General features: G+C 41.0%; 1 long non-coding RNA gene and 3 pseudogenes across 1 annotated transcript; 1 reads left to right on the top strand and 3 right to left on the bottom strand.

The window, feature by feature from the left end:
* Positions 1-3,469: 3,469 nt before the first annotated feature.
* LOC121839247 lies at positions 3,470-7,790 on the bottom strand (annotated as a pseudogene).
* Positions 7,791-9,584: 1,794 nt separating this feature from the next.
* Positions 9,585-13,935, bottom strand: LOC112266425 (annotated as a pseudogene).
* A 1,837-nt stretch (positions 13,936-15,772) lies between these two features.
* On the bottom strand, positions 15,773-20,137 carry LOC121839248 (annotated as a pseudogene).
* Positions 20,138-20,209: 72 nt separating this feature from the next.
* On the top strand, positions 20,210-23,854 carry LOC121839250. Its single transcript, XR_006078773.1, has 4 exons — positions 20,210-20,339; positions 21,658-21,711; positions 22,715-22,774; positions 23,119-23,854. It is a non-coding gene; the product is annotated as an uncharacterized LOC121839250 (long non-coding RNA).
* The last annotated feature ends 2,120 nt before the right edge of the window (positions 23,855-25,974 follow it).

Here is a 25,974-nt window from a genome sequence, read left to right as displayed (position 1 = left end):
AATCATTTTATTGTAATAGTGATACTCTACATTAATACTCAAGCAGTATTAGTCGACGGACATAGACTGTAAATCGTAACCAAGTTATAGCTTGCGTGAGTCCAGATATAAGGGCATACAAAGGAAAAGTGAAAGTAAAGTGAAAGTAAAGATTGATATTATCTAAGATCCCGAAACAAGCCTAACGGCATCACACAAGGCTAATCTCCGAATAAAAGGGCAGGATACATAACCAGGTCAGTCTGGACCGGACCTGTGAGTCACCTGTTAGCAGGGTGACATAAGAACTTGAGTGAGACAACTTGTATCACTCTTGACGGGGGTACCTTAACGGTCCTATAGCAAAATCCCCTACCGCGACACCCCTCATGTTAGCCATGTCTGGTACGTGCTTCAGCTGTGCACTGTGGTATTGGACCGATGCCACATTTTTATGGCGATACATCAGTGCAAAAGTGGGGAGAACCGTCACAAAGCCTGTGTTTGATGGTTGATTTTGGAGAGCATTCGCAATTTCGGCTTTTTTTTCGCTAATGACATAATTAGGGATGGTATCGCTGCTGAGGTCAGAGATCAATCCTTTTATGGGTGGAGGTTCACTAATTAGCGGAGGAGTGGTGACCACCTCCTTTGATAGCTTGCACATTATTAGAAAAATTTAGAGGAAATATTTTCCTATTTTGTTCAAAGTTTGGGCTTGGAATTCATTGGAAGCTGCAAAGACAAGTTTAATCTATTTATAGACGTTGATGAACTATCAGTACTGTACCAGTAATGTGGAAGTTGGACGTGAATGAATTTGCAAAAGCAAATTTAATTAATTAATCAATGCCAATGATTAATCCTACCTGGGTAGGCTATCTGGGTATTAAACTTTAATTACCCTGAGAAGTTGTTTCATCTAGGTTAATATGAGAAGTTTAAAAGTGTCTCATTTGATTGGAAGAACATTAAGGTATGTTCAACAATTTAATTTATTGAATTGAATGAGACGATAATCCGTACAATCTCCATTGATTGGATATTATAAGTGTAAACAGTAGATCAAATGTTGGGAACATTCACCACTATGGTACACTTCTCCCTAAGGCCGAAGCCACATGGGATTCCCGCTGGGGCGGTGCTTCTGTCAGTACTGGATTACTGAATGGGTTTTGCAAAAACCAAATGTTACTGATTGATCAATTTAATGATAAATCAGACCTGTATAGGCTAATTGGGAATTAAAATTGAATTAACCTGAGAAGTTGCTTCATCTAGGTTAGTTTGGGAAAAGTTTACCATGTTTTATTTAGAAAACTCATCAATTTGGATATTCTTTAAAATATCTATTTCAGAATGTAAATTGCCAGATTTACACTTATTAGTTCAATTGGATAAGACGTTGATATCCGTCTGGATATCATAAGTAATGACTTGAGTGTGACCTGAATAATTCTTCATGAAAGAATATACTAGGTCACATCAGCGGTCAATGATTTCACACACTGAAAACCCAGGGCGGGACTTCCGTTCCGCAAGGCGGAGGAATTTCAACGTAGCACAAGTAAACAAAATGGCTATCTCCCTTGTGCCTGAAAATGCAGCACATAGGATTCCTTGGTAAGGGAAAGGTTTTACTTATAACGTATTATGTTCAAACCCTTTTCGCGTTTTTTTTTGACAATGTTTTAACCGGAACACGCGGCAACAACTAAATGCGCCTTGGTCTACTCACGAGAGAGACAGAGATATATATCGCTGGCTTATATCTCCTGAATTTCAATCGGCTGGCTCTTTGTCCTTGCTCGAGAAATTAATAATGACCGAGCCTACCCACGTCTGAAACGCACCAGGCAGAAATAGCCCTGCGTTTGGCCAAACGCTCTATTTCTCAAATTTCTATAATTAGCTTTATCAATACAGAAATGTATTCGCTTATGTTACCCACTGACTACGTCAGAGAACAACACGGAGGCGGGGAATCCTCAGCACACACACCCAATAATGCTTGTCTCTATCACTCCAAAAATGTGTACGATAAACTTGGTATATTATGTAATCTGTTTTCAATTTTACACAGGCTGATTCAAAATGAAAGCATCATTCTATTTTAGATTCCTATCAGGGGGCTCCAATAATGTCGTGCCTTTGGCTATGCCGGATTAAGTAACATGACATGCTATTCTATAAAATTATTTCTCCGTAATTACTATTACCTGATTGAGCTAATCATGTAAATGTAATTAACTAGAGAGTCGGGCATCACAAAATACTATTTATAGAGCTGTTATCTTCCGAATAAACTCTTAAAGGCATAGTAATATTTTACATCAATAGCAGTCAATATTAATCGTTACCTTAATTCAGTCTCATCTGAAAGTTGTATATTCTTGGTTATCTGCACGAACACTGGCTAACAAGTTGAATCAGCAATACAAAATTGGGTTTAATTATTTATTTACTAAATACCTAACTAATCACACAGAATTACACATACACATAATTAAATCATAACTTGATTACAAATTACGTCATAAAGGAAAACGAACAGAGGAACAGATATGACAGCTTGTTACACAAAGAAAAGGGCTAGGTTTGAGTGAAAGAGCGGGAAGAGTGCGAAGCTGTGCTATCGTAAATACAGTATCTTATGCATTCTAAATTACCGCCCATTTGGAAAAGGAAAATGCATAAATATTTACTCTGAGCTTAGTTTCGGTAGGTTGGTGGTAGATGGAAGGCTGTGTTGCCCAACCGAGTCCTTTGTCCTTTGAAGAATGTTTCTGCTGGTAAATTGAATATGTTGTATAACGTCGTTGTGTGGTAGACGGGATAGTCTGTCTGTTCCTTCCTAACCCTCGTTTGCAGCGGCTGTTGCTAACTCAACGGCTAGGAGGTATCACTTCTGTAGTGAATAAGAGTTCAAAGTCCATACCAATCGCAACCAAAGCTCATGCTGACGTTGGCTTCGTTCTGTAGTTATTATCTGGACCATTCTGACATCGGACCGTCGTCCTCGGAACAGGAGGTTACATTGTCGTCAAGGATTTATATAGGAAGGGAGAGGAGGGCGTGTTTGAAAAGATTTATAGACCATGTCCCTTAACAGGGGCGGGCCACTGATTGAGCAGAGCCCTATCTTATGAAAACCCAAATCTCACATTTTAGAAGCTAAAATTGCATTTCATCCCATCACAAATAATTTCATATTCAAACATTTAAATTGAACAACAATTCCATGTGAATCTGATAACTCTGATGTGTAGACTTTCCACTGTAGAGTTTATGCCATCTTATCATTGATGAGAATGTCTCAGATGACAACCGAACTGACATCATATTCATTAAGTACCACTGCATATGTTCAGTTGGTCGGATTACCAGAATATAGTTAATTTCCCCACCTTCTGATGTTCCCAGAATCTCTATGTTAACCAAGGGTTTTGCAAATGTAACATCAGTAGGGTAGAGAGAGGAAAAAGGGGGAAGAGGTATTTATGACTGTCATAAACCTAAGCCCCAGGCCAACGTCATGACATATGTGTAAGCATTTCTTAATGATATTCTCATGCAGATGTAAAGAAAAGGTTCAAAGTGTGATGGTTGTTTCAAATCAACATGTCACTATCACAGAGCCTGCACCCCAGAGAGGATGGGATTTTCTTCAGCAGGGCCGTCCTTGGTCTCTAAAGCCAGCCGTAGTTGCTGCCAGAAGACCCCGGTTTGCTCCCCAGCTCTGGGCCAGCTCAGGTATGTGCGTTTCTTCACTAGCTTCCTCATCCGGTGGTAGGGTGACAGCTGGTGGGTAGGGATCTCCTCCAGGAACAACAGAATCAGGACGTCCTTCTGCTCATCAAAGAGCCGGAAGCTGGCCACCTGGATCTCCCGGGAGCACCACTCACTCTCCAGGTAGCGGTGGCTGATGACACAGATGGTCTTGCGGCTTCCGTAGATGCCGTCCATAATGTTGTCTATGATTGGTTTGCCTGGCTGGAAGTCCCGGTGGTGGAGACACAGCTTCCAACCCTGTTCTCCCTCCAGCTCTGGCAGAAGCTCCCTCAGGACCCAGGGCTCATCGTGGGCGTTGTAGGAAATGAAGGCATCGTACTGACAGCCATGAGGCTTGTGCTTATTCCTTTGCTTGGTGTCATAGAGGAACGCCAGGAAGAGGTAATAGCCGTAAATGACCTCCCATTTCAGGAAGTGGTAGGCAAAGGATGCTATCAGGGTGAGGAGGACCAGACAAGTGGTAGAAATGTAGTAGTAAAGTCCTAAGTGTACTGTACAGAACTGAAGCTCAACATCCAACAGCTTGTTGCCCTTTAGATCTTCAGGATAGTTGCAGGTAAATTCTCCTGCGCCAGCAACTTGTGTTTGGTTGTCGCTCTCCATCCACTGGACAAACCAAGCATCACTGCAGCCACAGGTGAAAGGATTATCTTGCATGTCCAGGTATGTCAAGGCAGGGAGAGATTGCAACACTGTCTCATTGACTGCTGTTATGTCATTCTTTCTCACCTGCAAGAAAGTGACTCTACTGAGGTTTGCTCCTATGAGGAAATCTAAGGACTGAAGTCGGGCTTTGGGCAGATAAAGTCTGTTGAGACTTGGGGTTGGGTGAAACAGCTTTGGAGTGAGGGCTGTGAACTCATTCTTACTGATATCAAGGAACCACAACCGGGGTGTGTGAATGAATGTCTTTGGGTGCAGGTCCTTAATATTAAGACTCCCTGCCTGGAATGACAATAAAGAAGTCAGACCTTCAAGAAAGTTGATTGGTAGATGACACAGTCCCTTGTGACGCTGACTAAATATCAAAAGGTTCTCCAGAGATGTCAGATGAGAGAAGGGTGGAGGGTCTAATTTATCATCATTTACATATGTGATGTAATTACAGGATATATCAAGAGTTCTTAAGAGTGGAAGTCCCATGAGCACAGTATTTCTTATGTCTATTTGAGTGATCTTATTTGACTGTAGTCTAAGTTCTGTAAGATTCACCAATCCCTCAAAGGCTCCATCTTCAAGACTAGCAATCTGATTGTCAAATAAAAGCAGGGTCTTGAGTGATGCTAAGCCTTTAAAGTCTCCTTTAGAGATTGAGCTCAGCTTATTGTATGACATCGACAAAAATTCTAGTTTGTGCAAACCACTCATGAAGTCATCATTCAAGGTCAGGATTTTGTTTGATCCCAGTTTAAGGATCCTTAATTCTTTCAAATCCTGGAATACACATCCTGGTAGGTTGGAGATTTGATTGTGGAAAAGAAAGAGTTGTGTGAGTCCTGTAAGATTGGAGAAATCTGAGCAGCCTAGTTTATTGATGATATTGAAGCTGAGATCCAGGAGCATTAGTGTGGATATATTTCTTGTGGCATCTGGTACGGAAGAAAGCCTGTTGTGGCCCAGTCTCAAAGTACTTAGTTGCTCCATTGATCTGAATGATACCTCCGACAGCTGAATAATATTATTATTTTCTAAGTCCACTTCGGTCACTTGTTTACATGACTGCAGAAATTCCTCAGACAAAGCACTTATGTTGTTATGATGCAGTCGGAACAAGCTAAGTGTGGGTATATTGCAGGCAAAATCAATGAGAGCCTTGACCCTCTCTTCACTAATGTCATACAGTCTCAGATGGACTAATGAGGAGTTGACCGTCTGCAGCACCATAGCCATCCTCTCCAAAGACATCTCAATCCCGCTCAGGTTGAGACTTTTGACGTTTCTCAGAAAAGACCTGTCCAGCACATCCCATTCCATGTGTCCATGTTGGCCACAGTAGGCGATGTCTAACACCTCAAGGTAAGGAAGAACATCAGCCGTGATCCTGAAGATTCCCAATGGATTCCGGGATAAATCCAACAGCCTCAGCTCTATAGAAGTGTTTGATATTTCTTGTGATTGGAAAGAGGTGAATCTGTTGCTCCCAATGTACAATTCCCGTAAGTGTGGCAATTGTACGATGGGATGAACTTCCTTCATATTATGAAGGTTGTTCTTGGTTAAATTCACTGTCTTCAAACTGGAGAGAAGTTGAAAGGATGAGGACCCGATGGTTGTGATGAGGTTGTTGTCCAGATGTAGCAGGGAGAGGCTGGCCAGGTCCTGAAACAAATGGTCTGACAGGGTTGTGAGTCTGTTATGAGCCAGATTCAGCTCTCGAAGCGCCTTTAGTGGTCTGAGAGACCCATCATCCACTTGAGAGATCTGGTTTCTGGACATGTTTAGAATTTTGAGGTTTGACAGTCCTTTAAAATCCAACTTTCCGATTTTGGAAATATTATTCATGGCCACATCTAAAACACTTACTTTACAAGGAATATTTATAGGCATGACTTCAAGATTCCTGTTATAACAGAGTACTTTCATGTTAGAGGGGTCACTGAGATTACCCCGGATTGTGCAGTTTTTCAGGAAGTACCCACATACTGGATCAGCTAGACCCCAGCAATACATCAGGAAACAAAGAAAGAGTCTCAGCTGAGAGAATGTAGACCCACTTTGTTCTCCTGTCATGGTTATCTTGAGTGTCATTGTGAGGGGCTTGACATCTACTTCAGATCTAGAGAGAATAACAAAGACAAATACAGTGACTAGCTGTTACATCATTTGGGGAAATGGAAATGTAACATAATTAAACAATTTAATGAAGTTGCAATAACACTGGTAGCTGTTGGTATTGTGGTCCTCAAAATAACTGACAGATTATCATTTATAGGTAATACCAATATATCAACATAACTCACAAGAAGTCTGCTTTACTGATAAAGACAAACAAGAGTAGAAAGGAATAAAGGTAAAGACCACTATCAAATTAGAAATGAGTAGATAAGGGTAATAACATTGTCTGAATAAGAATAAAACACACATTTGTATGATATTTTTAAAGAGATAGACCAACAAAAGACAACTAAAAACAGCCAGACTACATAGTAATCATTTTTACTCACAATTGTCAGAGGAAGACAGTCACAGTGAGCACCAGTGCAGCATAGGACTGTGATCACCTGAGTCCCGGTTCTACCACCCTGTTCCAAAGAGCACTTCCCTGGCATTTTACTTCACTAAACTTTATTCAAAATATATATTGGTATTTGTCTAGATTGATTTCTCACAAACAGCTACAAAACAATGTGAAAACTTAACAGACTGGGTTGATCTGACACACAGTTGATTAAGGGGCAGAAAACAAGGGGCAGAAAAGAAGAAGTGAGAGAGAGAGAGAGTCAGGGGGGGAAGTCAGGCTTGTTTGCTCTCTCTCACAGTTGGACCGAATAAAATACTGATGCTGACCATATACGGGAACTTCCTGAGATATTTATTTCCTAGAACTAAGAACATTCTGATCCAAACATCAAACGGGTACTAACACTGACACTTTTTACATTCCAGAGAATTTAATGTTCATTTCTTTACCAGAAGTCGCCTCCAACACTGTTTTCTAGAATTTGGCAGGACATCCAACCGGCCTCACAACCGCCGACCACATGTAACCACGCCAGCCCAGGACCTCCCCATCCGGCTTCTTCACCTACGGGAATGTCTGAGACAAGCCACCCGGATAGCTGATGAAGCTGTGGGTTCCACAAACTGTCAGAAAGCATCTCATCTGTGTCCTAACCAGGGTCTCAAACTGCGTCGTAACCGTCTTCATTGGGCAAATGCTCACCTTCAATAGTCACTGGCATGCTGGAGTGTGCTCTTCACAGCTGTTTTAGAGGATTGCATTTATATTTTTGTTCAGTGTAACATAAGGTAAAAGTTATTGAGCAAACATCCCAGAATTGGAAAAAAAAGTAGATCTACCTTGCTTGTATGTACTTTATGATGTAATAGAACTAACATGGATACTGTTTCCTTTGTGCACTGACTTTCCCCTTGTTATTGTTCTATTTCTCATTCATACTTCATAGACTATATTTCATCCACAGGTGAGAGGAAAGGAAATGGAATGAAAGGGAGAATGACGTCGCTCTCATATCAAGGTGTGTGTTTGTGTGTGTGTTTGTGTGTGTGTGTGTGAGTGCGTGTGTGTGTGTGGCAAGAGTGGGAGTAAAGGTGTCATTCTCAGAAAGAATGAAGGAATATTAATATGAAGAGGGATGGCGAGGGGGATGAGTGAGTTAACATGAGTGAGAAGAAGGTTATAGAGAAAACAAACCGAAATTGGACTTGTCTGATCCATCTCACAATTGGACCGAATAAAATACTGACGCTGAACATATAAGGGCATTTATAAGAACTGAGACATTTGCTGGCTGAGCTAGCTAGATATTTCTACCCAGAGACCACCACAGAAAATCCTGATTGGATATTTTTTCTCTTCAGTAGTAACCTTTCTCTTTCCAACACAAACTGAAGAGATGAATTCAGAAGGTCATACAAATTATTGTAAATATTACATAGAAATTTAAACAGAATTTTGTTTAAAATATATCAATACAATTGTAAATCCTGAGCTGTTATCTTCCGAATAAACTCTTAAAGGCATAGTAATATTTTACATCAATAGCAGTCAATATTAATCGTTACCTTAATTCAGTCTCATCTGAAAGTTGTATATTCTTGGTTATCTGCACGAACACTGGCTAACAAGTTGAATCAGCAATACAAAATTGGGTTTAATTATTTATTTACTAAATACCTAACTAATCACACAGAATTACACATACACATAATTAAATCATAACTTGATTACAAATTACGTCATAAAGGAAAACGAACAGAGGAACAGATATGACAGCTTGTTACACAAAGAAAAGGGCTAGGTTTGAGTGAAAGAGCGGGAAGAGTGCGAAGCTGTGCTATCGTAAATACAGTATCTTATGCATTCTAAATTACCGCCCATTTGGAAAAGGAAAATGCATAAATATTTACTCTGAGCTTAGTTTCGGTAGGTTGGTGGTAGATGGAAGGCTGTGTTGCCCAACCGAGTCCTTTGTCCTTTGAAGAATGTTTCTGCTGGTAAATTGAATATGTTGTATAACGTCGTTGTGTGGTAGACGGGATAGTCTGTCTGTTCCTTCCTAACCCTCGTTTGCAGCGGCTGTTGCTAACTCAACGGCTAGGAGGTATCACTTCTGTAGTGAATAAGAGTTCAAAGTCCATACCAATCGCAACCAAAGCTCATGCTGACGTTGGCTTCGTTCTGTAGTTATTATCTGGACCATTCTGACATCGGACCGTCGTCCTCGGAACAGGAGGTTACATTGTCGTCAAGGATTTATATAGGAAGGGAGAGGAGGGCGTGTTTGAAAAGATTTATAGACCATGTCCCTTAACAGGGGCGGGCCACTGATTGAGCAGAGCCCTATCTTATGAAAACCCAAATCTCACATTTTAGAAGCTAAAATTGCATTTCATCCCATCACAAATAATTTCATATTCAAACATTTAAATTGAACAACAATTCCATGTGAATCTGATAACTCTGATGTGTAGACTTTCCACTGTAGAGTTTATGCCATCTTATCATTGATGAGAATGTCTCAGATGACAACCGAACTGACATCATATTCATTAAGTACCACTGCATATGTTCAGTTGGTCGGATTACCAGAATATAGTTAATTTCCCCCCACCTTCTGATGTTCCCAGAATCTCTATGTTAACCAAGGGTTTTGCAAATGTAACATCAGTAGGGTAGAGAGAGGAAAAAGGGGGGAAGAGGTATTTATGACTGTCATAAACCTAAGCCCCAGGCCAACGTCATGACATATGTGTAAGCATTTCTTAATGATATTCTCATGCAGATGTAAAGAAAAGGTTCAAAGTGTGATGGTTGTTTCAAATCAACATGTCACTATCACAGAGCCTGCACCCCAGAGAGGATGGGATTTTCTTCAGCAGGGCCGTCCTTGGTCTCTAAAGCCAGCCGTAGTTGCTGCCAGAAGACCCCGGTTTGCTCCCCAGCTCTGGGCCAGCTCAGGTATGTGCGTTTCTTCACTAGCTTCCTCATCCGGTGGTAGGGTGACAGCTGGTGGGTAGGGATCTCCTCCAGGAACAACAGAATCAGGACGTCCTTCTGCTCATCAAAGAGCCGGAAGCTGGCCACCTGGATCTCCCGGGAGCACCACTCACTCTCCAGGTAGCGGTGGCTGATGACACAGATGGTCTTGCGGCTTCCGTAGATGCCGTCCATAATGTTGTCTATGATTGGTTTGCCTGGCTGGAAGTCCCGGTGGTGGAGACACAGCTTCCAACCCTGTTCTCCCTCCAGCTCTGGCAGAAGCTCCCTCAGGACCCAGGGCTCATCGTGGGCGTTGTAGGAAATGAAGGCATCGTACTGACAGCCATGAGGCTTGTGCTTATTCCTTTGCTTGGTGTCATAGAGGAACGCCAGGAAGAGGTAATAGCCGTAAATGACCTCCCATTTCAGGAAGTGGTAGGCAAAGGATGCTATCAGGGTGAGGAGGACCAGACAAGTGGTAGAAATGTAGTAGTAAAGTCCTAAGTGTACTGTACAGAACTGAAGCTCAACATCCAACAGCTTGTTGCCCTTTAGATCTTCAGGATAGTTGCAGGTAAATTCTCCTGCGCCAGCAACTTGTGTTTGGTTGTCGCTCTCCATCCACTGGACAAACCAAGCATCACTGCAGCCACAGGTGAAAGGATTATCTTGCATGTCCAGGTATGTCAAGGCAGGGAGAGATTGCAACACTGTCTCATTGACTGCTGTTATGTCATTCTTTCTCACCTGCAAGAAAGTGACTCTACTGAGGTTTGCTCCTATGAGGAAATCTAAGGACTGAAGTCGGGCTTTGGGCAGATAAAGTCTGTTGAGACTTGGGGTTGGGTGAAACAGCTTTGGAGTGAGGGCTGTGAACTCATTCTTACTGATATCAAGGAACCACAACCGGGGTGTGTGAATGAATGTCTTTGGGTGCAGGTCCTTAATATTAAGACTCCCTGCCTGGAATGACAATAAAGAAGTCAGACCTTCAAGAAAGTTGATTGGTAGATGACACAGTCCCTTGTGACGCTGACTAAATATCAAAAGGTTCTCCAGAGATGTCAGATGAGAGAAGGGTGGAGGGTCTAATTTATCATCATTTACATATGTGATGTAATTACAGGATATATCAAGAGTTCTTAAGAGTGGAAGTCCCATGAGCACAGTATTTCTTATGTCTATTTGAGTGATCTTATTTGACTGTAGTCTAAGTTCTGTAAGATTCACCAATCCCTCAAAGGCTCCATCTTCAAGACTAGCAATCTGATTGTCAAATAAAAGCAGGGTCTTGAGTGATGCTAAGCCTTTAAAGTCTCCTTTAGAGATTGAGCTCAGCTTATTGTATGACATCGACAAAAATTCTAGTTTGTGCAAACCACTCATGAAGTCATCATTCAAGGTCAGGATTTTGTTTGATCCCAGTTTAAGGATCCTTAATTCTTTCAAATCCTGGAATACACATCCTGGTAGGTTGGAGATTTGATTGTGGAAAAGAAAGAGTTGTGTGAGTCCTGTAAGATTGGAGAAATCTGAGCAGCCTAGTTTATTGATGATATTGAAGCTGAGATCCAGGAGCATTAGTGTGGATATATTTCTTGTGGCATCTGGTACGGAAGAAAGCCTGTTGTGGCCCAGTCTCAAAGTACTTAGTTGCTCCATTGATCTGAATGATACCTCCGACAGCTGAATAATATTATTATTTTCTAAGTCCACTTCGGTCACTTGTTTACATGACTGCAGAAATTCCTCAGACAAAGCACTTATGTTGTTATGATGCAGTCGGAACAAGCTAAGTGTGGGTATATTGCAGGCAAAATCAATGAGAGCCTTGACCCTCTCTTCACTAATGTCATACAGTCTCAGATGGACTAATGAGGAGTTGACCGTCTGCAGCACCATAGCCATCCTCTCCAAAGACATCTCAATCCCGCTCAGGTTGAGACTTTTGACGTTTCTCAGAAAAGACCTGTCCAGCACATCCCATTCCATGTGTCCATGTTGGCCACAGTAGGCGATGTCTAACACCTCAAGGTAAGGAAGAACATCAGCCGTGATCCTGAAGATTCCCAATGGATTCCGGGATAAATCCAACAGCCTCAGCTCTATAGAAGTGTTTGATATTTCTTGTGATTGGAAAGAGGTGAATCTGTTGCTCCCAATGTACAATTCCCGTAAGTGTGGCAATTGTACGATGGGATGAACTTCCTTCATATTATGAAGGTTGTTCTTGGTTAAATTCACTGTCTTCAAACTGGAGAGAAGTTGAAAGGATGAGGACCCGATGGTTGTGATGAGGTTGTTGTCCAGATGTAGCAGGGAGAGGCTGGCCAGGTCCTGAAACAAATGGTCTGACAGGGTTGTGAGTCTGTTATGAGCCAGATTCAGCTCTCGAAGCGCCTTTAGTGGTCTGAGAGACCCATCATCCACTTGAGAGATCTGGTTTCTGGACATGTTTAGAATTTTGAGGTTTGACAGTCCTTTAAAATCCAACTTTCCGATTTTGGAAATATTATTCATGGCCACATCTAAAACACTTACTTTACAAGGAATATTTATAGGCATGACTTCAAGATTCCTGTTATAACAGAGTACTTTCATGTTAGAGGGGTCACTGAGATTACCCCGGATTGTGCAGTTTTTCAGGAAGTACCCACATACTGGATCAGCTAGACCCCAGCAATACATCAGGAAACAAAGAAAGAGTCTCAGCTGAGAGAATGTAGACCCACTTTGTTCTCCTGTCATGGTTATCTTGAGTGTCATTGTGAGGGGCTTGACATCTACTTCAGATCTAGAGAGAATAACAAAGACAAATACAGTGACTAGCTGTTACATCATTTGGGGAAATGGAAATGTAACATAATTAAACAATTTAATGAAGTTGCAATAACACTGGTAGCTGTTGGTATTGTGGTCCTCAAAATAACTGACAGATTATCATTTATAGGTAATACCAATATATCAACATAACTCACAAGAAGTCTGCTTTACTGATAAAGACAAACAAGAGTAGAAAGGAATAAAGGTAAAGACCACTATCAAATTAGAAATGAGTAGATAAGGGTAATAACATTGTCTGAATAAGAATAAAACACACATTTGTATGATATTTTTAAAGAGATAGACCAACAAAAGACAACTAAAAACAGCCAGACTACATAGTAATCATTTTTACTCACAATTGTCAGAGGAAGACAGTCACAGTGAGCACCAGTGCAGCATAGGACTGTGATCACCTGAGTCCCGGTTCTACCACCCTGTTCCAAAGAGCACTTCCCTGGCATTTTACTTCACTAAACTTTATTCAAAATATATATTGGTATTTGTCTAGATTGATTTCTCACAAACAGCTACAAAACAATGTGAAAACTTAACAGACTGGGTTGACCTGACACACAGTTGATTAAGGGGCAGAAAACAAGGGGCAGAAAAGAAGAAGTGAGAGAGAGAGAGAGTCAGGGGGGGAAGTCAGGCTTGTTTGCTCTCTCTCACAGTTGGACCGAATAAAATACTGATGCTGACCATATACGGGAACTTCCTGAGATATTTATTTCCTAGAACTAAGAACATTCTGATCCAAACATCAAACGGGTACTAACACTGACACTTTTTACATTCCAGAGAATTTAATGTTCATTTCTTTACCAGAAGTCGCCTCCAACACTGTTTTCTAGAATTTGGCAGGACATCCAACCGGCCTCACAACCGCCGACCACATGTAACCACGCCAGCCCAGGACCTCCCCATCCGGCTTCTTCACCTACGGGAATGTCTGAGACAAGCCACCCGGATAGCTGATGAAGCTGTGGGTTCCACAAACTGTCAGAAAGCATCTCATCTGTGTCCTAACCAGGGTCTCAAACTGCGTCGTAACCGTCTTCATTGGGCAAATGCTCACCTTCAATAGTCACTGGCATGCTGGAGTGTGCTCTTCACAGCTGTTTTAGAGGATTGCATTTATATTTTTGTTCAGTGTAACATAAGGTAAAAGTTATTGAGCAAACATCCCAGAATTGGAAAAAAAAAAAAAGTAGATCTACCTTGCTTGTATGTACTTTATGATGTAATAGAACTAACATGGATACTGTTTCCCTTTGTGCACTGACTTTCCCCTTGTTATTGTTCTATTTCTCATTCATACTTCATAGACTATATTTCATCCACAGGTGAGAGGAAAGGAAATGGAATGAAAGGGAGAATGACGTCGCTCTCATATCAAGGTGTGTGTTTGTGTGTGTGTTTGTGTGTGTGTGTGTGAGTGCGTGTGTGTGTGTGGCAAGAGTGGGAGTAAAGGTGTCATTCTCAGAAAGAATGAAGGAATATTAATATGAAGAGGGATGGCGAGGGGGATGAGTGAGTTAACATGAGTGAGAAGAAGGTTATAGAGAAAACAAACCGAAATTGGACTTGTCTGATCCATCTCACAATTGGACCGAATAAAATACTGACGCTGAACATATAAGGGCATTTATAAGAACTGAGACATTTGCTGGCTGAGCTAGCTAGATATTTCTACCCAGAGACCACCACAGAAAATCCTGATTGGATATTTTTTTCTCTTCAGTAGTAACCTTTCTCTTTCCAACACAAACTGAAGAGATGAATTCAGAAGGTCATACAAATTATTGTAAATATTACATAGAAATTTAAACAGAATTTTGTTTAAAATATATCAATACAATTGTAAATCCTGAGCTGTTATCTTCCGAATAAACTCTTAAAGGCATAGTAATATTTTACATCAATAGCAGTCAATATTAATCGTTACCTTAATTCAGTCTCATCTGAAAGTTGTATATTCTTGGTTATCTGCACGAACACTGGCTAACAAGTTGAATCAGCAATACAAAATTGGGTTTAATTATTTATTTACTAAATACCTAACTAATCACACAGAATTACACATACACATAATTAAATCATAACTTGATTACAAATTACGTCATAAAGGAAAACGAACAGAGGAACAGATATGACAGCTTGTTACACAAAGAAAAGGGCTAGGTTTGAGTGAAAGAGCGGGAAGAGTGCGAAGCTGTGCTATCGTAAATACAGTATCTTATGCATTCTAAATTACCGCCCATTTGGAAAAGGAAAATGCATAAATATTTACTCTGAGCTTAGTTTCGGTAGGTTGGTGGTAGATGGAAGGCTGTGTTGCCCAACCGAGTCCTTTGTCCTTTGAAGAATGTTTCTGCTGGTAAATTGAATATGTTGTATAACGTCGTTGTGTGGTAGACGGGATAGTCTGTCTGTTCCTTCCTAACCCTCGTTTGCAGCGGCTGTTGCTAACTCAACGGCTAGGAGGTATCACTTCTGTAGTGAATAAGAGTTCAAAGTCCATACCAATCGCAACCAAAGCTCATGCTGACGTTGGCTTCGTTCTGTAGTTATTATCTGGACCATTCTGACATCGGACCGTCGTCCTCGGAACAGGAGGTTACATTGTCGTCAAGGATTTATATAGGAAGGGAGAGGAGGGCGTGTTTGAAAAGATTTATAGACCATGTCCCTTAACAGGGGCGGGCCACTGATTGAGCAGAGCCCTATCTTATGAAAACCCAAATCTCACATTTTAGAAGCTAAAATTGCATTTCATCCCATCACAAATAATTTCATATTCAAACATTTAAATTGAACAACAATTCCATGTGAATCTGATAACTCTGATGTGTAGACTTTCCACTGTAGAGTTTATGCCATCTTATCATTGATGAGAATGTCTCAGATGACAACCGAACTGACATCATATTCATTAAGTACCACTGCATATGTTCAGTTGGTCGGATTACCAGAATATAGTTAATTTCCCCCCACCTTCTGATGTTCCCAGAATCTCTATGTTAACCAAGGGTTTTGCAAATGTAACATCAGTAGGGTAGAGAGAGGAAAAAGGGGGGAAGAGGTATTTATGACTGTCATAAACCTAAGCCCCAGGCCAACGTCATGACATATGTGTAAGCATTTCTTAATGATATTCTCATGCAGATGTAAAGAAAAGGTTCAAAGTGTGATGGTTGTTTCAAATCAACATGTCACTATCACAGAGCCTGCACCCCAGAGAGGATGGGATTTTCTTCAGCAGGGCCGTCCTTGGTCTCTAAAGCCAGCCGTAGTTGCTGCCAGAAGACCCCGGTTTGCTCCCCAGCTCTGGGCCAGCTCAGGTATGTGCGTTTCTTCACTAGCTTCCTCATCCGGTGGTAGGGTGACAGCTGGTGGGTAGGGATCTCCTCCAGGAACAACAGAATCAGGACGTCCTTCTGCTCATCAAAGAGCCGGAAGCTGGCCACCTGGATCTCCCGGGAGCACCACTCACTCTCCAGGTAGCGGTGGCTGATGACACAGATGGTCTTGCGGCTTCCGTAGATGCCGTCCATAATGTTGTCTATGATTGGTTTGCCTGGCTGGAAGTCCCGGTGGTGGAGACACAGCTTCCAACCCTGTTCTCCCTCCAGCTCTGGCAGAAGCTCCCTCAGGACCCAGGGCTCATCGTGGGCGTTGTAGGAAATGAAGGCATCGTACTGACAGCCATGAGGCTTGTGCTTATTCCTTTGCTTGGTGTCATAGAGGAACGCCAGGAAGAGGTAATAGCCGTAAATGACCTCCCATTTCAGGAAGTGGTAGGCAAAGGATGCTATCAGTGTGAGGAGGACCAGACAAGTGGTAGAAATGTAGTAGTAAAGTCCTAAGTGTACTGTACAGAACTGAAGCTCAACATCCAACAGCTTGTTGCCCTTTAGATCTTCAGGATAGTTGCAGGTAAATTCTCCTGCGCCAGCAACTTGTGTTTGGTTGTCGCTCTCCATCCACTGGACAAACCAAGCATCACTGCAGCCACAGGTGAAAGGATTATCTTGCATGTCCAGGTATGTCAAGGCAGGGAGAGATTGCAACACTGTCTCATTGACTGCTGTTATGTCATTCTTTCTCACCTGCAAGAAAGTGACTCTACTGAGGTTTGCTCCTATGAGGAAATCTAAGGACTGAAGTCGGGCTTTGGGCAGATAAAGTCTGTTGAGACTTGGGGTTGGGTGAAACAGCTTTGGAGTGAGGGCTGTGAACTCATTCTTACTGATATCAAGGAACCACAACCGGGGTGTGTGAATGAATGTCTTTGGGTGCAGGTCCTTAATATTAAGACTCCCTGCCTGGAATGACAATAAAGAAGTCAGACCTTCAAGAAAGTTGATTGGTAGATGACACAGTCCCTTGTGACGCTGACTAAATATCAAAAGGTTCTCCAGAGATGTCAGATGAGAGAAGGGTGGAGGGTCTAATTTATCATCATTTACATATGTGATGTAATTACAGGATATATCAAGAGTTCTTAAGAGTGGAAGTCCCATGAGCACAGTATTTCTTATGTCTATTTGAGTGATCTTATTTGACTGTAGTCTAAGTTCTGTAAGATTCACCAATCCCTCAAAGGCTCCATCTTCAAGACTAGCAATCTGATTGTCAAATAAAAGCAGGGTCTTGAGTGATGCTAAGCCTTTAAAGTCTCCTTTAGAGATTGAGCTCAGCTTATTGTATGACATCGACAAAAATTCTAGTTTGTGCAAACCACTCATGAAGTCATCATTCAAGGTCAGGATTTTGTTTGATCCCAGTTTAAGGATCCTTAATTCTTTCAAATCCTGGAATACACATCCTGGTAGGTTGGAGATTTGATTGTGGAAAAGAAAGAGTTGTGTGAGTCCTGTAAGATTGGAGAAATCTGAGCAGCCTAGTTTATTGATGATATTGAAGCTGAGATCCAGGAGCATTAGTGTGGATATATTTCTTGTGGCATCTGGTACGGAAGAAAGCCTGTTGTGGCCCAGTCTCAAAGTACTTAGTTGCTCCATTGATCTGAATGATACCTCCGACAGCTGAATAATATTATTATTTTCTAAGTCCACTTCGGTCACTTGTTTACATGACTGCAGAAATTCCTCAGACAAAGCACTTATGTTGTTATGATGCAGTCGGAACAAGCTAAGTGTGGGTATATTGCAGGCAAAATCAATGAGAGCCTTGACCCTCTCTTCACTAATGTCATACAGTCTCAGATGGACTAATGAGGAGTTGACTGTCTGCAGCACCATAGCCATCCTCTCCAAAGACATCTCAATCCCGCTCAGGTTGAGACTTTTGACGTTTCTCAGAAAAGACCTGTCCAGGACATCCCATTCCATGTGTCCATGTTGGCCACAGTAGGCGATGTCTAACACCTCAAGGTAAGGAAGAACGTCTGTCGTGATCCTGAAGATTCCCAATGGATTCCGGGATAAATCCAACAGCCTCAGCTCTATAGAAGTGTTTGATATTTCTTGTGATTGGAAAGAGGTGAATCTGTTGCTCCCAATGTACAATTCCCGTAAGTGTGGCAATTGTACGATGGGATGAACTTCCTTCATATTATGAAGGTTGTTCTTGGTTAAATTCACTGTCTTCAAACTGGAGAGAAGTTGAAAGGATGAGGACCCGATGGTTGTGATGAGGTTGTTGTCCAGATGTAGCAGGGAGAGGCTGGCCAGGTCCTGAAACAAATGGTCTGACAGGGTTGTGAGTCTGTTATGAGCCAGATTCAGCTCTCGAAGCGCCTTTAGTGGTCTGAGAGACCCATCATCCACTTGAGAGATCTGGTTTCTGGACATGTTTAGAATTTTGAGGTTTGACAGTCCTTTAAAATCCAACTTTCCGATTTTGGAAATATTATTCATGGCCACATCTAAAACACTTACTTTACAAGGAATATTTATAGGCATGACTTCAAGATTCCTGTTATAACAGAGTACTTTCATGTTAGAGGGGTCACTGAGATTACCCCGGATTGTGCAGTTTTTCAGGAAGTACCCACATACTGGATCAGCTAGACCCCAGCAATACATCAGGAAACAAAGAAAGAGTCTCAGCTGAGAGAATGTAGACCCACTTTGTTCTCCTGTCATGGTTATCTTGAGTGTCATTGTGAGGGGCTTGACATCTACTTCAGATCTAGAGAGAATAACAAAGACAAATACAGTGACTAGCTGTTACATCATTTGGGGAAATGGAAATGTAACATAATTAAACAATTTAATGAAGTTGCAATAACACTGGTAGCTGTTGGTATTGTGGTCCTCAAAATAACTGACAGATTATCATTTATAGGTAATACCAATATATCAACATAACTCACAAGAAGTCTGCTTTACTGATAAAGACAAACAAGAGTAGAAAGGAATAAAGGTAAAGACCACTATCAAATTAGAAATGAGTAGATAAGGGTAATAACATTGTCTGAATAAGAATAAAACACACATTTGTATGATATTTTTAAAGAGATAGACCAACAAAAGACAACTAAAAACAGCCAGACTACATAGTAATCATTTTTACTCACAATTGTCAGAGGAAGACAGTCACAGTGAGCACCAGTGCAGCATAGGACTGTGATCACCTGAGTCCCGGTTCTACCACCCTGTTCCAAAGAGCACTTCCCTGGCATTTTACTTCACTAAACTTTATTCAAAATATATATTGGTATTTGTCTAGATTGATTTCTCACAAACAGCTACAAAACAATGTGAAAACTTAACAGACTGGGTTGATCTGACACACAGTTGATTAAGGGGCAGAAAACAAGGGGCAGAAAAGAAGAAGTGAGAGAGAGAGAGAGAGTCAGGGGGGGAAGTCAGGCTTGTTTGCTCTCTCTCACAGTTGGACCGAATAAAATACTGATGCTGACCATATACGGGAACTTCCTGAGATATTTATTTCCTAGAACTAAGAACATTCTGATCCAAACATCAAACGGGTACTAACACTGACACTTTTTACATTCCAGAGAATTTAATGTTCATTTCTTTACCAGAAGTCGCCTCCAACACTGTTTTCTAGAATTTGGCAGGACATCCAACCGGCCTCACAACCGCCGACCACATGTAACCACGCCAGCCCAGGACCTCCCCATCCGGCTTCTTCACCTACGGGAATGTCTGAGACAAGCCACCCGGATAGCTGATGAAGCTGTGGGTTCCACAAACTGTCAGAAAGCATCTCATCTGTGTCCTAACCAGGGTCTCAAACTGCGTCGTAACCGTCTTCATTGGGCAAATGCTCACCTTCAATAGTCACTGGCATGCTGGAGTGTGCTCTTCACAGCTGTTTTAGAGGATTGCATTTATATTTTTGTTCAGTGTAACATAAGGTAAAAGTTATTGAGCAAACATCCCAGAAATGGAAAAAAAAAAGTAGATCTACCTTGCTTGTATGTACTTTATGATGTAATAGAACTAACATGGATACTGTTTCCCTTTGTGCACTGACTTTCCCCTTGTTATTGTTCTATTTCTCATTCATACTTCATAGACTATATTTCATCCACAGGTGAGAGGAAATGGAATGAAAGGGAGAATGACGTCGCTCTCATATCAAGGTGTGTGTTTGTGTGTGTGTTTGTGTGTGTGTGTGAGTGCGTGTGTGTGTGTGGCAAGAGTGGGAGTAAAGGTGTCATTCTCAGAAAGAATGAAGGAATATTAATATGAAGAGGGATGGCGAGGGGGATGAGTGAGTTAACATGAGTGAGAAGAAGGTTATAGAGAAAACAAACCGAAATTGGACTTGTCTGATCCATCTCACAATTGGACCGAATAAAATACTGACGCTGAACATATAAGGGCATTTATAAGAACTGAGACATTTGCTGGCTGAGCTAGCTAGATATTTCTACCCAGAGACCACCACAGAAAATCCTGATTGGATATTTTTTTCTCTTCAGTAGTAACCTTTCTCTTTCCAACACAAACTGAAGAGATGAATTCAGAAGGTCATACAAATTATTGTAAATATTACATAGAAATTTAAACAGAATTTTGTTTAAAATATATCAATACAATTGTAAATCCTTAGGCGTTTTCTGAAGGCATAGAAAGCCCTCGCGGTTCCCCACTGCTGAATGTCTCTCTCAATTCCTTGGTCAAGGAAGATGACTGAACCAGAGTTCTCAGAGACACTTCTGTCTACTTTGTGTAATAAGAGTTTGTGTCCAGTAGATGACAAAGTATACAAAGGAATGTGTTCGTAAAGAAATCTCAGAATGCAATTCTAATGCAGCATAGAACTTTCAAGAGGATACGTGTTTAGGCTCCCAATGAATAGCTAAACAAAACCAACTGATGAAATTGAAACCAGGTCCCATAGAGATGACATTTATAAGACTGTGCATAATGTGTAAGTGTTTGGTTAGAATTCAGTGCATTTTCATGGAAGATTATTGAGTCAGGGAGAGAGTTATTTCATTCAGATCAGATTGTTTAATAGTCACATGAACAGGGTTGCAGGTGTGATCGCAGGGTAGAGTGAAAATCTTTGGCTTCAACCTCCAACATGCAGAGCTAGTAAAATAAAATAATGGAAAGGGTGATAAAAACAATAGAAATAGCACTATGTACATAATAACAACAATGGCATGCATGGTTAGATCATCTGTGAAGACAAGAGCTTCATGGGAAAGTGTTCAGTGATTTACAAAGCAGGTATGAATGAAGTTTTCACAGACATCATAGCAGACATAGTCCTTATTTGTGAGCCAGAACTGATACCACATTGTGATACAACAGTAGATCTACCTTGCTTGTATGTACTTTATGATGTAATAGAACTAATATTGATACTGTTTCCCTTTGTGCACTGACTTTCCCCTTGTTATTGTTCTATTTCTCATTCATACTTCATAGACTTTATTTCATCCACAGGTGAGAGGGAAGAAAATGGAATGAAAGGGAGAATGACGTCGCTCTCATATCAAGGTGTGTGTGTGTGTGTGGAAGGTTAAAGTTAGAATTTGTGTTAGTGTTAGAATTAGGTTTACGGTTATGGTTAGGAGCTAGGTTTAGTTTTAGGGTTAGGGGCTTGGGTTAGGTTCAGGGTTATGGTTAAGTTTTCGTTTTGGGGTTAGAGTTAGGGTAGTCCATCTGTAAATGGCTCACCCAATCTACTTACCTCATCCCCATACTGTTTTTATTTATTTTTCTGCTCTTTTTCATACCAGTATCACTACTTTCCCATCATCATCTGCTCATCTATCACTCCAGTGTTAATCTTCTAAATTGTAATTACTTCGCTACTATGGCCTATTTATTGCCTTACCTCCTCACGCCATTTGCACACACTGTATATAAACTTTCTTTTTTTTCTATTGTGTGAGTGACTGTACACTTGTTTATTCCATGTGTAACTCTGTGCTGTTGTTTGTGTCGCACTGCTTTGCTTTATCTTGGCCGGGTCGCAGTTGTAAATTTGTAAATGAGAACTTATTCTCAACTAACTAGCTTACCTGGTTAAATAAAGGTCAAATAAAAAAATAAAAAGGGTAAGGGTTAGATTTAGGGGTTAGGGAAACTAGGATTTTGAATGAAACTGAATTGTGTGGTTAGTTCTACAATACTGTGTGTGTGTGTGTGTGTGTGTGTGTGTGTGTGTGTGTGTGTGTGTGTGTGTGTGTGTGTGTGTGTGTGTGTGTGTGTGTGTGTGTGTGTGTGTGTGTGTGTGTGTGTGTGTGTGTGTGGAAGAAGTGAAACAGGGAGTGGGAGTAAAGGTATCATTCTCAGAAAAAAACACGAATAGAAACACAAAAAAGGGTGTCCTGGGGGATGTTTTAACGAAAGTGAATGAGGAAGTGAGGCAGACCAAAATTGGACTTTGTTTGACCTTTATGGTGAAACTAAACTGATATGGATACTTTGTGACTTTCCCCTTGTATTTATCGTTCTATTTCTCATTCATACTTCATGGATTTTATTTCATCCACAGGTGAGAGGAAAGAATATTGAATAAGTGGAGAGAGAAGGATATAAGCACCACAGGAGGCTGGTGAGAGGAGGACGACTCATAATAATGTCTGGAATGGAGTGAATGGAATTGTATCAAACACATGGAAACAATGTGTTTATGTGTTTGATACACTCTTAGTAAAAAGGTGCTATCTAGAAGCTAAAAGGGTTCTTCAGCTGTCCCCATAGTAGGAGCCTTTGAAGAACTCCGGGTAAAACCCTTTTGGTTCCAGGTAGAGCCCTTTCCACAGAGGGTTCTACATGGAACCAAAAGGGTTCTACCTGAAACCAAAAAGGGTTCTACCTGAAGAACCTGAAGCTGCTGAAGAACCCTTTTGAAACCATTTTTTCTAAGAGTGTACCATTCCATTTATTCTGTTCCAGCCATTACATTGAGCCCATCCTTCTCAATCAAGGTGTTACAAGCCACCTGACCTGTCTGCCACCCCTAGGGCAGTAACCAGAGTGGCCCCACTGCCCATCTCCAGCATCAAGGAAGGCATGATGACATCAAAGTGTATGTGGACTCTGAGTACTACCACTAGGAGACACCGAGCCTCCTGGCTTTCAGCAGGATCCGCCCAGAGCCTAACAAAATCCCCCCAGACATGATGGGCTGTGTGGAATAGGAGTCAGTGTGTGTGCGATCTCTGTTCAATGAATAACAACTGTGAACATCTGTACTCAATGGACAACATGGTGTCTTATTAGAACATTATCCAAACCTGCTGTCAAAACATAAAATCACGTGTTAACTCAAACAACACAATACACAAGTCACTCGGACAATGTTCTTTGAACGCTTCAATTGATACTTTATTATCACATTTTATGCTGAACATTTTGTATGACAGATATCAAAATGTACAAATAAACTGTAAAAGTGTGATTATATTGCATTAATTTAGTAACAAAATCAAGAATATCTATGACAAGGAAAAAAGAAGCTGATATGATCATGAATTGGCTTATTCAATTTACAAATATAAGCATTTCCTACCCTCTAAAAAAAATATTTGATCAAATATTGAATTTGCCCTTTACTACTAAAGCCCATAGAAACGCATTGAATAACATACTCATAAATGTAAAAATAAAATAAAGACTTTTCAAAAAGAAATCATACGGAATAAGGTCTTTGATGTGTCTGTCCCAGTGCTTAATTTAGCCTTTAGTTAATTCTCTGGCCTCCAGAAAGAAAAGTAATGTGAAAAAGTACATTTTTAAGGTGGGACTAATATTCTAAGAGTTGATTTTGGTTGGTTCGGCCCGGTTATTGGTTTACGTAACATTGTAAGCAATGTTTGAGACCAACGCGTGGCCTTGGCTGTGTGAGAAGCGACCAGTATGTCTCACATAACTAGAATGAGTTTCACTTTCTATGACCTCTCTCCCTCTCTCTACTCTGATAGACATGAGCCTGCAACTCACATCTCTCATTTATTTTCTCATAGAATCATAGCCATGCGAAGGATTCTGAATGAACTGCAGCACCCTTTGATACATTTAAATACATTTGCCAAAGTTATATTATTACTGCTGTCTGTTCAGAAATTGATTAAATCGTTCAGAATAGCCCACTACACCATAACAATAATTTATAATTTAGTGACAGAGGATCAGTAGCTGTGGATTGTAACCTAATAAACAAGGAATAGTCTACATCCGGGAACGAGTGGCAAATCTGTCAGTGAAAAAACACCATGCAGAAAAAAAAGGCCTTTCACAATATTTGAATATTTCAAGTTCAATCAAGCGAAAACACAGGTTGTAAGGAAAATGACTCCTGCTGAAAAGAGAAGACTGCTGTAGGCTACCAAAATATTTGATCAACTTCGAAGTATTATTTTTACAAAAGAGAGAGCGAGAGGGAGGGAGAGGCTTTTGGCACGAGCATCGGCCATCACCAGCCAGTTAGCTGAGTGAGTCAGTCAAACTGGAAGCATTTTTAGGACTATAATTTGCCCCGCATATTGTAGCCTACAATATGTGTCTTCACACAACTAGGCCTAGACTATTGATGGATTCAAGACAAGGTCGTTTTTAATGGATCTCAGATTTTTGAGTTTGTCAGTGTCAAAGTAGCCTGTCATTTCGATCATTTTTGCGGTACTAAAAAAGATTCTGGCAAGGTCTCCAGTCAGGTAAAATGACATAAAATTGCTGAAATTCATTTATAAAAGACTAACATTTTCCCGGACCCCAGGCTACTAAAAATGTTCTCCATGTGTGCAACTTCTATAAGTGCCTTAATTCTACTGCTCTATGCCACTACGCAAATGTGATGATACGCATGCAAAGATTTATTATGAAGGTAATACATTTTTTTCATTCGTTCCGGTACCTTAGAACTCCCCAGGTCACCTGACTCTCGAGCTCACTTTTTATTGTTCCGGCACCTCCCGATTTACAAATTAAGCACTGGTCTCTCCGATATCTAGGAGATACAAGAAAGCTGACTTTTTAAACTATATATTTAAATGTAACCCCTTATTTTTGTTAGAAGAAAACTACCTTCATACTTCAATTAGTTTGTATGGGTTACCTTCAGCTGAGACCTGTGACAAAACGGAGAACATCACCTTGTTCGTAAGAGTCTCCCCTTTCCATAGAGTGGAGTCAGTGCTGGTTTACCTTCAAATCAGGCCTGTGTCTTTCCATAGAGGGGTCATAATAGTTTGTAGGCCAAACCGTTTCGGATGTTTCATGGTCTGACAAACATTGCTGTAGCTCAGCCACCTTCCACTGCAGATGCGGAAAGCCAACATAAACGGTTGCAAACCTAGTCTCAGAGCATTTCGTATTATTCTGTACGTACAGTGCATTCGGAAGGAATTCAGACACCTTGACTTTTTCCACGTTTTGTTACGTTACAGCCTAATTTTAAAATGGATTAAATAGCCCCCCCCCCCCATCAATCTACACACAATGCCCCATAATGACAAAGCAAAAACAGATTTTGGGGAGTTTCTCCCATTCTTCTCTGCAGATCCTCTCATGCTCTGTCAGGTTGGATGGGGAGTGTCGCTGCACAGCTATTGTCAGGTCTCTCCAGAGATATTCGATCTGGTTCAAGTCCGGGCTCTGGCTGGGCCACACAAGGACATTCAGAGACTTGTCCCGAAGTCACTCCTGCATTGTCTTGGCTGTGTAATTAGGGTTGTTGTCCTGTTGGAAGGTGAACCTTCACCACAGTCTAAGGTCCTGAGAGCTCTGAAGCAGGTTTTCATCAAGGATCTC

The sequence above is a fragment of the Oncorhynchus tshawytscha genome, linkage group LG14 (genome assembly GCF_018296145.1).
Source record: "Oncorhynchus tshawytscha isolate Ot180627B linkage group LG14, Otsh_v2.0, whole genome shotgun sequence".
In the NCBI taxonomy this organism is placed as follows: Eukaryota; Metazoa; Chordata; class Actinopteri; order Salmoniformes; family Salmonidae; genus Oncorhynchus; species Oncorhynchus tshawytscha.
Note: the sequence above shows the minus strand (reverse complement) of the source record. Positions and strands in the feature narration are given on the sequence as shown.